Raw genomic sequence first — 14,444 nt, forward strand, 5'->3', positions numbered from 1 at the left:
CCGGGCCGGCATCCAGCGCAAACACAAACAAACTTCTCCTCACCTCCCGACACGGCTTTCCCGGCCCTGCGCCTTCGCTGCTTCCGCCTCTGCGGCAAGCCCACGAGCCTCACTTCTCCTACCCCCTAATTAGGAGCATCAGTGCATCGCTTTGATTTCCCCTAAAAAGGGAAAAACGGCCCAAACGCCTTCGGCTGAGTGCGGGAGTGGAGAGATTTCTGGCAGAAAACGACAAAAATGTTTTTTTCCCCGGGCTGGGAAGAACCAACCAAACCGAACTGTGGTGGCACCCCCCAGCAGCGCCTCTCTGCCGCCCCAGCTGAAGCCCTCGCTGGCTGCTCCAGGCTCCATGGGCAGACTGGGAACACAGGTAAGGGATCCCGGCTCGGGGATTTGTAGGGGCTGGGGACACCCGTGTGTCCCACTCCCCCCGTGTCAGTCCATTCTGGTGACTCCTTGGGAGAGCCTGAACCCCAACACGGCACCCAGCGAACCTCAAAAGGCGCCGGGACCCCTCTACGCTGCCCCAAAACCCCCAGGAACCCCAAATCGCACAAAAAAATTCTACTGTAAATAGACCCGTGAAAATGAGCCAATAAGAGATGGCGCTATACAATTTCCAGCCAATGAGAGCGCGTAGAGTTCATGACTCCCCAGTTGCCAGGCTGACCCCGCAGCGCCCTGCGCTCCCCACCCGGACCCGACCTGCCCCCCCCCGCCAGGGCTGTTTGGGGAGGGGGCGCGTGGGGGCGCCCAGGCCGGGCCCGGAGCCCAGCACTGCCCCAGCCCGACCTGCCCCAGCTCCGTCCCGGCTCCTCCCGCGGGAATGGACGGCCTTGGGGAAAGGAGGGGCCAAGGGTGCGCGCTAGGCCCGGGGGGATCGGGGGAAGGGATGGAGGAGGAGTGCAGAGGAAGCAGCGGGAGAAGGGCCGGAGAAAAGAGGAAAGGGAGGCAGGATTGGGAAGGAGGGAAAGCGGCAAGAGCGATGGAAGAGGAGACGGGGTAGGAGGAGCGGGAGGAAGAGGAGGGAAAGAGAATGAGGAGGAGAAGGAAAAAGAGGAGCAGCAGGGGAAGCGCGGGGGCCGCTGCTCGCCTTGTCCGCCGCGGCCCCGGGAGCGTCGGCCCCGCCTCGCATCCCGCAGGTGAGCGGGGAGGGGGAGCTCGCCCCAAACCTCTCGGGGGATCCACGAGCGGGTTTTTCCTTGGGGGGCGTTTGGAACTCGCAGCTTCCAGAATCGAGTCCCCAAATGTCGTTAAGGATCTCTGTGAGGGTTTCATTTTGTGGAGGGGGGATCAGAGCTCAGAGCTGAGCCGCAAATGCCCCTTTGAGGAATATTTTGGGGGTTCCACGTGGCGATCGCCCAGTGCCGGGGTGGGAAGGCGACATCAGTCTTGGGGTCCACCCGGGAGAGCGGTGGAGGGGAACGCCGGGATCTAGGTTTACTAATACATTTTTCTTTACCAGCCAGGTACATGGCTTGATCAAGGCAATAACCTTAGTTGGGAGAGGTTTTCTGTATTTATATTTTAAAAACAAGTTTTTAATAATATCTAGTGCAAGAAGAATTTTTAACATATATAACAGTGCAAACAATATACTTTTTTCCCTTTGTTAGAAGTTAGAAATTTTGCTATTGACTTTAATAGATTACTTTTAAAATTATGATAAGTGGCAAAATTTCAGTTAAAAAACTTTGCAACTGAAATTTGCTTATGATAAATTGATGTTCTATGTGTACATAGATATTCTTTGAATCTCACTCATTTATCCTGAAGCAATGCAAGAATAATTACTAGGGGTACTAAGAAACGACATGTTAATATATAAAATAGGGTTTCTTTAAAACACAGTAGTACCTGCCTGAGACAGAAATGTAATATTTTCCAAATAACTTTAGCAGAACTAGCGATCACAGGCTTATCAATTTTGGTTTTAGCAAATGCAAACAACAATAATAAATATTTTACTATGAACTCTAAGGCAGATTTTGCAAACAGTTGTACATTTTTGTAACTCTTGTGTGATAACCCTTCAATATTTTTACTCTTGGCATATGTTATTAGTTTATTAGAGTGTTTGGAATATGAAAACCTGTATTAAAATACAAGTCCTCCGGGCTTCACCCGGGTGCCCAGCCTGTCCGGGGGAAAACCCTCAGAGGACCGGTCCGCGGGGAGGATGTGGCGGGACCCGGATAGCTCCACTGTAAGGACGAGAGGGCTCCAAAGTGGCTTTATTCCTAGAGGCTTTATTTCAGGAGCGTCGCAGGAACAGGAGGGTGAAACGAGGAACACGAACTCTCCAGAAGGGAGCGAACTCCGGGAGCCCCGAGGAAAGGCGGGGCTGGGTATTAAGGGCAAAGAAGTGGGAGTGGTTAGGGTACAAAACAGCCAACGGGCAACGGGTAAAGGGGGAAGACAGAGTGGGGTGACATACAGAGAACTAATCGGGGTACAGAGGAGGAGTGGTATTCTAACAGGAGCCAGTGGGGACAACAGAATAACTGAACTTTCTGGAACTGGGGAGTATGCTAAACACTGATGGACAGCTCTTCTGGGGTGGAGAGCAGCAGCTGATTGGCAACCTTTTTCTAAACTGTTGCTGCCTCCCAAGGGAGAGCAGGAACCCCTCCCACAACTCCCCCTTTCTGATTTATTAAAAAAACATTCCCCAAGTTCCTCGTTAACATTTTCTTAAAGATAGTTAAGGCTACAGAAATTAAGATAATAATCAAAATCCAAATTAAACCTTTAACGATTGGCACGGCCCACCCAGGAACACCCCACTGGGAGAAGGTCTTGTTCACCGCGTCCATAGCCCTGGTTTCAGTCTTTAAGTCTTTGACTAACGCCTGGATCCGCTGGATGTTGGCTTGGATGGATGTGCTCTTCGATGTCAGATTGAAGCAGCACATCCCTTCAAAGTCCTTGCAGCTATGGCCATGGGCGAGCAGCAGAAAATCGATGGCCACTCTGTTCTGTAAGGTGGCGTGCCTGGTGGTCTCTTCTTCTGCCAAGAGGTCTGATAATGCGGCAGACATAGCGTTGGCCTGCTTACTCATCCAACACCCCGGGTGAGAAATCTCACCGAGGGCTTTCGCTGCCGCGTACCATGGTACAAAAATAGAAGCGGCGACCCTCTTTCCCTCACTCCAATCATAAATTTCAGAATCGCAATTTGGGTCAAATTCACCATACAATCGCTTTTTGCGTGCCAATTGACTTTTCTTCTTCCAATCCAGAATTTGGAGGTTATTGGGGGTTAGCGTCGTAAGCTTGCCAAGGCTACAGGGGCCCCCTTTGATATTGGAGGGGATCCCAGCCCACACTCTGTCCCCACAGATGAGAAACACACCCCGAGGGAGCTCCTTAGGGAATGGGAAGGACTTGGACAACACAGGGCCTGTGTAATTGCACCACTCATTGATGTATTTTCTATTTGCTGGTGTTACGTCTTTGATGTTTTGCCCTGGTTTTGTTTGTGGGGCCTTAGTATAAAACCGAATACGAAAGTGGACCCTTGTGGACCCCAGTAGGTCCAATTCCTGGGGTTCCTGTGGTGCCTGTGGTAGTGTCCTCATCCAACTCATCCAGGAGTCTGCCGGGTTGAGTTTCATCCCTGTGAACGGAAAATCATTTTCAGACAGGGGGACTCCCACCAGGCATGTAGACAACGGATTGTCTACACTGCCCATGGCCATGCAAAGCTGTTCTTGTCCTATAGACTTTGCCAGTGTGACCCAGACGTTTTCCTTGGGCTGTGGCACGAGCCAGCTTCCTGCCAGGTGGAGCCATAAGATGGTGAGGAAGGCAGCTGCAGGAAGCCGGTCGCTGCGGGGTGTTCTGGCTGATGTAATTGCCATCTGGGTGGTCGGTAATCTAATAACTCGGACATACAAAAAGAAAATAAGACCAAGGTCCCTTCAAATCCCCATCCTCCCCCGTTTAAATTAACATTGAAACAGAAAAATGTGGGGTCAGGTGTGAGGGTAAGGGGGGCGAGGAAAGTGGTAGGACGGGAAAGGGTAAGGAATGGTTGGGGATGGGGTCAGGGGGTGAACTGTCCAAGCCGGTGGGAAGTATCGATTAGTTATCAAAGTCCTTGTGGCGGCGTCGATGGGTCTGCTTCCCTTCCTTTTCCTCCGACTCCAGGCGACGGTGGTCTCCGCTGGAGCTGTCGTCTCGGGGGAGTGGTCCGGGGGGTGGCTTTCCTTCACGATGTCTTCCCGGTATGGTTTTATAAACTTGCCTGGGATCCACCTGGGGCCCTGTTCTGTGGAGACACAGCCATACCCTCTCCCCGACGTTATCAGAGGGTACGGACCTTTGATGATCCTGGACTCAGGGTCTTTAACAAGCACTGGTGGTCTTTCTTTCAACTGCGCCCTGGTGTTATTGTGAAAGTGGCGTAGTATCGGGGGGTTTGGCTCACGGACCGAACAGTTCATGAAATTGAGAACATATAGGGCTTTGCACAACCTCTCTACAGGGCTTGTGGTGAGGGCCGAATCGTTCTGCTGCTCTAATAATTTTTTGATTTCCTGATGTTTTCTCTCCACAATTGATTGTCCTGTAGGGTTGTGTGGGATACCTGTAATATGGTCAATGCACGAATTCCATGAATTGTTTGGACGCAAACCCTGGTCCATTGTCTGTTTTGATCGTTTTAGGGACACCCAAGGTGGAGAAAGCCATGTGTAAGTGTTTGATGATATCCTTTGTTTTTTCCCCCGTGTGGGTGGAGGCAAACACTGCCTCCGAGAACGTGTCTACAGACACATGGATGTACTTCAGCCGCCCAAAGGAGGGAAAGTGTGTTATGTCCATCTGCCAGGTTTCCAATGCCCCCAATCCCCGAGGGTTAACCCCCGTCGCTAAGGATGGTAAGGCGTGGGATTGGCAATTGGGGCAGGTGGCTAAGATGGCCCGCGCCTGCTCCTTGGAGATTTTAAACTGACGGCAAAGTGCCGGAGCATTCTGGTGGAAAAAGGCGTGGCTCATCTTAGCCTGCATGTGGACATCTGGCAAGGTGGGTCTTAGAACTGTAGGGTTTACAGAGGTGGAGGTGGCCAGCATCGCCAGGGCATCTGCTCTCCGGTTGCCCTCAGTGATGTCACCTGGCAGGTCTGTGTGTGACCTAACATGCAGAATGTGATACGGTTGCTTCCGCGGTGTGAGATGAGCCAAATGAGTTTTGAGAGCAAGCTGTACAATGCTTTGTTGTGAATTTCTTTGAGCAGGGCATGTTCAGCCCTTTCTGCTATCCCGGCCACATAAGCTGAATCAGTGACAAGATTGAAAGGTTGTTGAAATTTTTTAAAGGCTCTCACGACCGCTGCAAGCTCAGCGATCTGGGGGGAACCCTGAACTATTTGGACGTCAGACTCCCACTTCTGACTGTCCGGGTCCTTCCAGGTGATCACCGACTTGTGGGATCTACCTGACCCATCGGTGAACACCGTGAGAGCACCTTTCAATGGAGTTTTACTTTTGTAGGATTTTGGGGCCAAATACAAGGTGTCTTTAAAAAGTTTGTGTTTGGGATAACGTATTAAAATTTGACCAGGATAGCTGTCTACCGAAATCTGTAAATTTTCATTTGTTTGTAAGAGGAAATCCAATTGGTCCAAATTTAATGGTAAGTAGATGCATGCTGGGTCACACCCTGCGAGGGTCCGGAGGCGCTGGCGGGCCTTAATAATAAGTTTTGCCATCAATTCCGGAAAAGGTGTCACTGTTTTGCGGGCTGGTGTGGGAGGAACAACCACTCGATGATCAGGAGTGAGTCCCTCTGGCTGTTGTCCCACTGGAATAAGAGGGCATGTAAGTTCGGGGACTTACCTAAGATGGCGACGTTGATGGGGAGGGACCGCACGACCCGATGTGCCTGGCGGGACTTGATGGCAGCTGCGACTCTCTCCAGGGCCTCATGGGCATCCGGGGTGAGATGGCGTGGGGATGCCAGGTCGCCGTTGCTTTTCAGCAGTTGGAACAGCGGCGACAGCTCCTCTGTGGTGAGTCCTGGGAGCGGTCGGATCCACGTGATGGTGCCGCAGAGCTGCTGCAAGTCCCGCAGGGTTTGAGGGTTGTCCTTGATGGTGAGGGACTGGGGCGCGACGGTCCTTCCTGTGATTAGGAAGCCCAAATATTTCCAGGGGGATGACAGCTGGATCTTCTCCTCCGCAATTTGAAATCCTGAGTCCTTGATGGTCTTTATTGTCTTTTCCAAGGCTGCTCGCAGGTATTTCGCATCAGCAGCGCAAATTAAAATGTCGTCCATGTAGTGCAAAAAAATTGCCTCGGGAAAGAGGCGACGGACCGGGGAAAGGACCTGAGCCACAAAAGTTTGGCAGAGCACAGGGGAATTTTTCAATCCCTGGGGCAGAGTGGTCCATTGATAGCGCTTATGTGGCTCTCCTCGGTTGATGGAGGGAACCGAGAAGGCGAATCTGGGAGCATCTCCGGGATACAATTGGATATTAAAGAAGCAATCCTTGATGTCAAGGATTGCAAGCTGCCAATCCCGGGGCAGCATGGAGGGAGAGGGAAGGCCTGGTTGCAAAGGGCCCATATTTTCGATGACCTCATTAACCCTGCGCAGGTCTTGGAGCAGGCGCCACCTGTCTTTGCCGGGTTTTTTAATCACAAAGACAGGTGTGTTCCAGGGGCTGGTGGAAGGTATTAAATGCCCCAGGCGCACCTGCTCCTCCACAAGTTCATTGAGCGCCTTTAATTTTTCAGATGGTAAGGGCCACTGGTCCACCCACACCGGTGTGTCTGTTTTCCAATTGAGCGGTGGGGAGGTGCGCTCCGCAGTGGCCCAGACTAAAAATCCCACGCAGGACTAGGGATGTCAAGTCGGGCACCCCATTGGGACAAAACGTCCCTACCTAACAATTTGATGTTGGAAGCTACTACAAAAGGCCTAATCGTGGCAACTTGACCCTCCGGCCCCTCCACACATACCAGATGTTTGCTCCGGTGGGAATTGACAGCACCTCCCACGCCAGAGATTGTGCCACAAGGGGACACCAGCTCCCAGTCGCGAGGCCACTCTGCCTGGGGAATGATGGTGACATCCGCGCCGGTGTCTGCCATCAGGTCGAGTGAGATGGACTTTCCCTGTAAAACAAAAGAAGTCTTAATAATAGGTCTCTGTCTGCTTACGTTTTGTACAAGAAAGGCTGAAGAGTCCAAATCCGAAGAAAGGTCTGTTGAAAGGTCCATGCCAGTGTCTTCTGTGTGGACATGTAGGATGTAACAGAGGGCTAAAGGAGACCCCTTAGGCAATGAGAACGGAGGCTGGTAACACACCACGGAGACGGTGAGCTCTGTCCCTGGCTCGAAGTAGACGACCTCTGGGATGATGGTGAGGTCATCCGGCGGGTTGGCGGTGTCTCCTAACAGCAAGACAGTGGTGGGGTAGTCACAGTAGGGCGGTGGCAGGAATCCCACCGGGACACGAACCAAGTCCTCATCTGGAAACATGACATGAAGGCTGGTCCGGAGGACTTGGCGACGGGCGCAGTTCAGTTGCCTGGTTCTTCTGAGGAGCCGGAGCCCGTCCTCCTGGCTGCGGACGTCCGGAGAAGCGTACCGCTGGGGCAGTGGTTCTCCGGGAGAGATGGCAGCCCCGGGCGCTGGGACGGGCCATTTGGTGTCATGGCGCGACCCATCACCGCGCTCCGCCTTCCGTTTCCCGGCCGATGGAAGCGGGGATTCCTGTACGTTGGTCTCGGGGAGGGGTTGTAAGGGTGGTAAGACCTATCTGGCAGCCAGTGTGGGCAGTTCGCTTGGATGTGGCCCAACTGGCCACAGCCGAAACAGCGAGTGTTCATCAGGTCTACCATCGCCTCCCCCACCCCTTTGCTCACCGCAAATGCCACTGTTTGCTCCATCGAAGTTGCCTTGGTGCACGCCTCTACCATCTTAGCGATGGTAGGCTCCGGATCCTGGGGAAGAGCTCTCAGGATCTTCTTGGTCTCTGGGTTGGCATTGGTCAGGGCCATCTTTCACAGAAGTTCTTCTCGGGCCTCGACGTTCTCAATCTGCCTGTCGATGGCCTCCTTTAACCTGTCCACGAACTTGATAAAAGTTTCATCAGGGCCTTGAAGAACTGATGAAAAGTTTTGGAGGAGGGTGGTACCATCGGGGATTTTCAGCAGTGCCTCCTTCCCAGCGTCCCTTATGTCACTTAACAAATTCTCGGGAAGGAGGATTTGGTCCTCAGGTCTGCCAAATTCCCCCTCCCCTGCCAAAGCTTCAAGGCCCTCCTCGCCGTCTCCTAACACCTCCCTGAGATCATACTTTGTTAGGAGAGGCTTAATCAATTTTTTCCAATGTATCTCCCACAGAAGGAATTCTGTGGGGGACAGCAGGGCCTTCGCTATATAGCGAAGGTCGTGTTGTATAAGGGAATGTCCAGAAAAGGTCAGATCTAAAACGTTTTTAAAGAAGGGAGAATTTCTCCCATAATCTTTTGCGGCTCTCCTCAACTCCTTTACTTCAGTGTATGGTAACTGTTCCCACCTCGGCTCTTTTCCCCTCTTATGCACAATTGGTGCCGCAAATGGACCTAGATCCCTTGCGAGATCCGGGCCGAGGCCATTAAGGATGGGGACCTAGATCCCTTGCGAGATCTAGGTCCCCATCCTTAATGGCCTCGGCCCGGATCTGGGCCCAGCCCTCCCCCGGCTTGGTTGTGGGCCGGGGGTTGTCACTGTCCTCATCCTCTTCCGATGATGAGGCAGGGCGGGCTAGGGCGCGGAGCCTCTCCCTTGCCGGTGGGTCCCGGTGCCGGGAGACCCTGCAGGCCAAGATGGCCTGCTTCCGGCTGGGCCTACTTTCGGTTCCGGTAGCGTGGGAACCGGGAGCGGCAGGAGAGGGGGCGTGGCCTGACCCACCCACCGGGGCATGGCCTGACCCACCCACTGGGGCATGGCCTTCTGGCAGGCCTGTCCCACCCACCAGGGGCCCACGCAGGGGCGTGGTCAAGGAGGCAGGATGGGAGGGTCCCGACATCACCGAAATCGACGCGTGATGGGGGGCGGGACCCGACGCGGGGGCGGCAACCGACGGAGGGGGCAGAGCTGTTACAATGGCAGGAACCCGAGGGGGTGAGGAGGAGGCGCCATTTTGTGCTGTGTGGCAACTGGCCACGAGGCCGTCACCATTTTGAGGTATTAAAACAGCATTGGAACAGCCATGACTACTGGGGATAGAACTGGGGTCAGGGACTCGTGGAACGAGGGAGTGGGTAGGGCTCGTGCTGGGGTGGCCAGTCCCAACACAAGGAGAGGACAGGGTGGCATGGGAGGCAGCAGGGAGACGGCAGCAACCCTGTGCCTCATTCTGTCAGGATCTGTCTCCTGATCCATCCTTAGGGGAAGTGGGGTTAGGAGCGCGGGGGGCGGAATGAGGGGTAGGAGAACTGGGACCCAAACTTTCCCCTTTCGATTTAACTAAATTAAAAATGGAATCATAAATTGGAAAAAATCTCCCCACTTTAAAATTCCCCGTAACTTGAACATCATAAATGTAACATCCAACTTTCCCCCAAAATGAAACAGAAAAGACATCATCCATGGAGACGTCAGGAAAGTGTTCAAAAATAAATTTAACAAAATATTTTAAAACCCCTTTTTTAAAGGAAACATTCCCCAACACAAGGGCGGACTTAACTTGGATATAAAACTCCCGTCGTGCAGGGCAAAGGCGGTTGCCCATTTTTCCCGCTGCAAGAGAGATCCCCAGCCAAAGCAAAAGGAGAAAAGAAAAAAAAAAGCCTGCGTCGGCTGCTCGCCTCGAGCAGCAAAACTCACCAGCACCGGGACGTGGCGAAAAGAAGAAAGCTGTGGCGGGGCGGTGGAGTGCTGCTGGCCTCGTGAAATCCGGTGCTTCCCCCAAAGCTGCAGGGTTGGATCTCCACGAGTTATCAGCAGCGCCAGGAGGCAGAAGCCTTCAAACAATAGAAGTAGAGCTGCCCCTGGATGGAAGCGGTGGCGAACGGCGCTTGAAATCCCGGAGCGCGAGGTCGCGGATCCGGACACTCACGGGAGACGTTCCTCGGTGACCAGGGCAGTGGTCGCCGTGTTTGGGACGCCACTTGTATTAAAATACAAGTCCTCCGGGCTTCACCCGGGTGCCCAGCCTGTCCAGGGGAAAACCCTCAGAGGACCGGTCCGCAGGGAGGATGTGGCGGGACTCGGATAGCTCCACCGTAAGGACAAGAGGGCTCCGAAGTGGCTTTATTCCTAGAGGCTTTATTTCAGGAGCGTCGCAGGAACAGGAGGGTGAAACGAGGAACACGAACTCTCCAGAAGGGAGCGAACTCCGGGAGCCCCGAGGAAAGGCGGGGCTGGGTATTAAGGGCAAAGAAGTGGGAGTGGTTAGGGTACAAAACAGCCAACGGGCAACGGGTAAAGGGGGAAGACAGAGTGGGGTGACATACAGAGAACTAATCGGGGTACAGAGGAGGAGTGGTATTCTAACAGGAGCCAGTGGGGACAACAGAATAACTGAACTTTCTGGAACTGGGGAGTATGCTAAACATTGATGGACAGCTCTTCTGGGGTGGAGAGCAGCAGCTGATTGGCAACCTTTTTCTAAACTGTTGCTGCCTCCCAAGGGAGAGCAGGAACCCCTCCCACAAAAACCTTGATATATCAGGAGGTAAAGTGGTTTTGAGGCTCTTGAGAGGTGGAAACTCAGTGTTTGTTTGCCTTCTCATTGTCCATTTGCAGGGAAAAGCCGGCTTCTCACTGGACTGGGTAAGAGGGTGTATTGATTTCAGGCGCTGTGAAACAGTTATGCCATGTATCTAGCCCCATCTCTTCGGACAGACTTGAATGTTTCTTCTCCCATGGCACCAAACCTTTGAATGCTTCTTTCCACTGCTTTTTGCCAGGCAGGCTCCTCACATGGGCTTTTCCCACGCTCTGCTTCCAGGTTTTTTTTTTTTTTGCAGGAGCTCCTGGTGGTGACGTTCCCAGATCCGGAGGCACGGCTGTGTTCCATGAAGGCTGGCTTGAGTGTGGGACCCTGCCCTCTGATGCAGGTGGGATTGGGGCTGTAGGCACATCCCCTGATGTAGGTGCGGCCAGGCTCCACGGAGGTGTGGAGGTCTCCTGAGGGGGCACTCTTGGCATTTACATGGTGATGGGAGGTGCCAGTGGTACCATTGCAAATGGTGGGGGGGGTGGTCTCAGCAGTTGCATGGCATGGTGTAATGGCTGCAGAATTCGCCTTTATCCTGGGATAAGCCACCACGTGGTCTGGTCCCACAGAACAGGACGGCATGGCGTACCTGCCTGGATCGGCAATATAGTGGCCCAAGGTGGCTGCATAGTGATTACAGCAGTCCAGAGTGGACACGGGGCATGTCAGAGCTGCCGGGGCTTCAGCGGCCGCCATCTCTCCGTGTGGCTGGATGGCGCAATCTGTCCTGCCGGCTCCCTGGGCAGTGCCAGCATTCGCGGCGTGGGCAGCTTGCAGATCTCCATTTGCTGGGATTGTCTCTATTTGCTGGGATTCTCCCAGTCCCTGGGCCTGTGCCGCTCCTTATGGTCACTCCGCAGCAGTTCTCACAGCAGCCGGGGCCCACCAACTCCCTGGGCAGTGCTGGCTCCTGCGTGGGGTTGCACAAAGAAACAGGTGCACTGTTGCCCTTCCCTCTTTGCCTCTCATATTCGAGCTGTCTTCGCAAGTCCATAACAATTGTCCAAGGCTTTATAGCTCTGATGGCTGTGTCCTTAACATTAGAGGCTGAAGCAATTATATGTTGTCCAACCCCCTCCTAAAAGGGTAAGTTTAAAGCGGTCTCTTCGGAAACATTTAGTTCATGGCTTTCACACCACCTTGCAGAGTAATAAATGCCTCTTTTTTAAAAAAAGAACATCCATACCTTCAGGATGGCTGAAGCTCCCTCTGGCTTCAGCTCTTTTAGTGACAAGAAGTGGCCAAGACCCCCAGTGCTACCCTGATGAGGCCTTGGTGCTGCTCTTTTAGTGTTGGGCAATGGCCACTGCTGGTGCGGGTTTTTGTTATTTTTTATTCTATTCTCTACCGCTGCTGTTTCTCGCTGCTCTTGGTGCAGCTCCTCTGTGACACGGGCAGCGGGGAACCCTTGGTGTGACTTTTTTCTTGTATTTTATTCTATTGTCTATGTTTAATTCTAGTCACACTGTTATAGATGAGCAATATAATAGTTGACTCTAACAATTAAGAGATAAATATTATGTGGATATATAGTAATGTCATGGTAGTATGTCTCCCATAGTCCTCTTTCCTTCCCCCTTGCAATGCAATGGCCTCAGTAGTCAGGGCATGTAGAGAAAGCCAGCTTATTACCAAGATGCACAGTGTAACAACACCTGATCTCCAATCAAGATGTAAGGAGGTAATCACTAATGGATGGCAGAGAAGGAGTTGACTAACAAAACTTTGGGAGCAGCTAAGGATATAAAAGGCAGAGCATTCATGTTGTAGATGAGCACATAGCTGATAGTCATGGGGGGGGTGGTGCTCCCAGCGCTGTAATTTTTCCTTATTTAGTCTTTTTGGTTCTTTTTTGTTAAGGTTTAATAAACCTTTAAAAATTCTAAAAGTGAGCAGTTGTTTCTCACAATGGGGACTCGTCCAGGATAAAACCTTGTCTCTGTGGCTGTAGGAGATTTTGAAAGAGAAGCACGCCCTGCCAAGTTTGGCAGCTCAGTCAAATGACCATTGGTGATTGCAGGTACAGACTCTGGGGACAGCAGAGGACTAAATAACGAAAAAGAAGAGGGGGAAGAAAACTGCAGATCTAGACAATTGTGAGTATTAGTGCATGTAAGAGCTGAGAGTATGCTTGAAGTGGGAGTAAGGTAATGGGTATGAGACTTAGAAGATCCTCATAACTATTTTTGGCCAGATTGTAAATTCCCAATTGTAGTCCCAATGTGTTGGAACTCTGACAGCGGAAAACTTCAAGCTTTCTGAATTTAAGGGTGCCAACCCTCAAGTAAACACCTTGTTTGACCTGAGACCTTGGAAAAGGCTTCAAAAACTAAGTGATAGCACAGAAGCAGTGTGTGTGTAGTTTGGATAATATTGTGTGATCTCACAGGGTGAGAAACTTAGATTTGGAATTTTAGTATATGGTGATATATGGGAGCCAAGATGGAGAATTTTGGGTCTGGGTTAGATGTCTTTTTTGCACCTTCTTCTTCCTTCTTCTTCACAAATCTGGGTGGTTTTCTCTTAATTGGGTGAAAGATGTCCACATTGCGGGTTTCGAGTGATCATAATTGGGTTAGAAGCATAAATAATATAGATGTCAACTGTTTATTGGATAATTGGGACTTAAAAAGCCTTGAATAAACACCATTTTAGCTCACTTTCTCGACTTGTTAGAGAGAGCTCACATCTTGTGAGTTTGAAATAGGTAAGGATAATAAACCTCAGAATGAGACTTCAAAAACAACTTCTCCTGAATTTTATTTGCCCTGACCCTGGAGCAAGAAAGAGCTTGGTATTCCAATACCAATGTATAAAAATCAGTTTCAGACAATACATGGGACACATCCTGGTCTGTTGAAGCCTTAAGATATTGGACGGTCAGAAGACAAAGAACGGTGAGTTGTGGTGGGGGAGGAAAGTGGGGACCCCTTGGCCAGTGAGACACATGTGGAAGAGGGGCAGAGAAGCTGCAGGTGGGACGCATAGAAGAGGAAAGTGAGGACCCCATGGCTGGTGGGATGCATGAGACTGAAGGATTTGTAGGGGCTCGAGAGCCCCTGGAGGTCTCCAGGTTGCACGTCATGGTGTTTGAGTGATGGTGAAAGCTGCCATTCAGTGGAGATGGTGCTCGAGTCGAGGCAAGGAGTCGTGGCAGCTTTCCCAGCCTGCCAGCGCTGTGGCGGGGGGGAAAGCCACGTGGCTGCTCTTTGTGGAGCAATGGCATGCTCAGCGCAGTCAGCTTCTGGTGCACACTCAGCACAATAACTTCCAGAATTTGCCAACAGAGGCTTGAGAGGGGATGCTGCCGCTGGTGACGGCGACTAGGAAGTACCGAGCGCTGGTGAGAAACTGCCTGCTGGCGGTGACTTGGTGACACTGAGTGGCGGAGCCCAGCAGGCTGACCTGGTGGTGGGGTGCCCAGAGGTGAGGGGGCCCGTGACAGCGGGGTCACTGCTCAGAGAAGGCCCCACTGCGCTGGGGTCCGAGTGGGGGAGGAGGTGGGTGGGATTTCTCGACCCGCTGCAGTGGTTTCCCTGACCCACCAGCACGGGAGGCCAGGGAGGCAATTCCACGTGGGGTAGCGCTCACAGCCACACTTGGTGTGGCCAGTTTTCAGTGCGCATCAACCCAATGAGGGTGAGGGGAGGCAGTGGAAGCCCAGTGCAGTGATGCAACCAATTCTGGAGGTGGTGGAGGGCCGTGGGCAGTGGAGGGAGTGTCCCGTG

The 14,444-nt window shown here is 52.3% G+C and overlaps 1 protein-coding gene and 1 long non-coding RNA gene across 2 annotated transcripts in view; both read left to right on the forward strand.

Moving 5' to 3' along the window:
- The window catches only part of LOC128821280 (serine/threonine-protein kinase PAK 3-like), a 74,604-nt gene that overhangs the window by 15,076 nt on the left and 45,084 nt on the right, over positions 1-14,444 (forward strand). The window lies entirely within an intron of this gene.
- The window catches only part of LOC128821285 (uncharacterized), a 41,670-nt gene continuing 27,277 nt past the window's right edge, over positions 52-14,444 (forward strand). The window contains exons 1-4 of the long non-coding RNA XR_008441063.1: positions 52-370; positions 10,967-11,056; positions 12,737-12,812; positions 13,540-13,613. This is a non-coding gene — a long non-coding RNA (uncharacterized LOC128821285). The remainder of the gene's footprint in view (positions 371-10,966; positions 11,057-12,736; positions 12,813-13,539; positions 13,614-14,444) is intronic.

Source organism: Vidua macroura, chromosome 37, assembly GCF_024509145.1.
Source record: "Vidua macroura isolate BioBank_ID:100142 chromosome 37, ASM2450914v1, whole genome shotgun sequence".
Classification (NCBI taxonomy): Eukaryota; Metazoa; Chordata; class Aves; order Passeriformes; family Viduidae; genus Vidua; species Vidua macroura.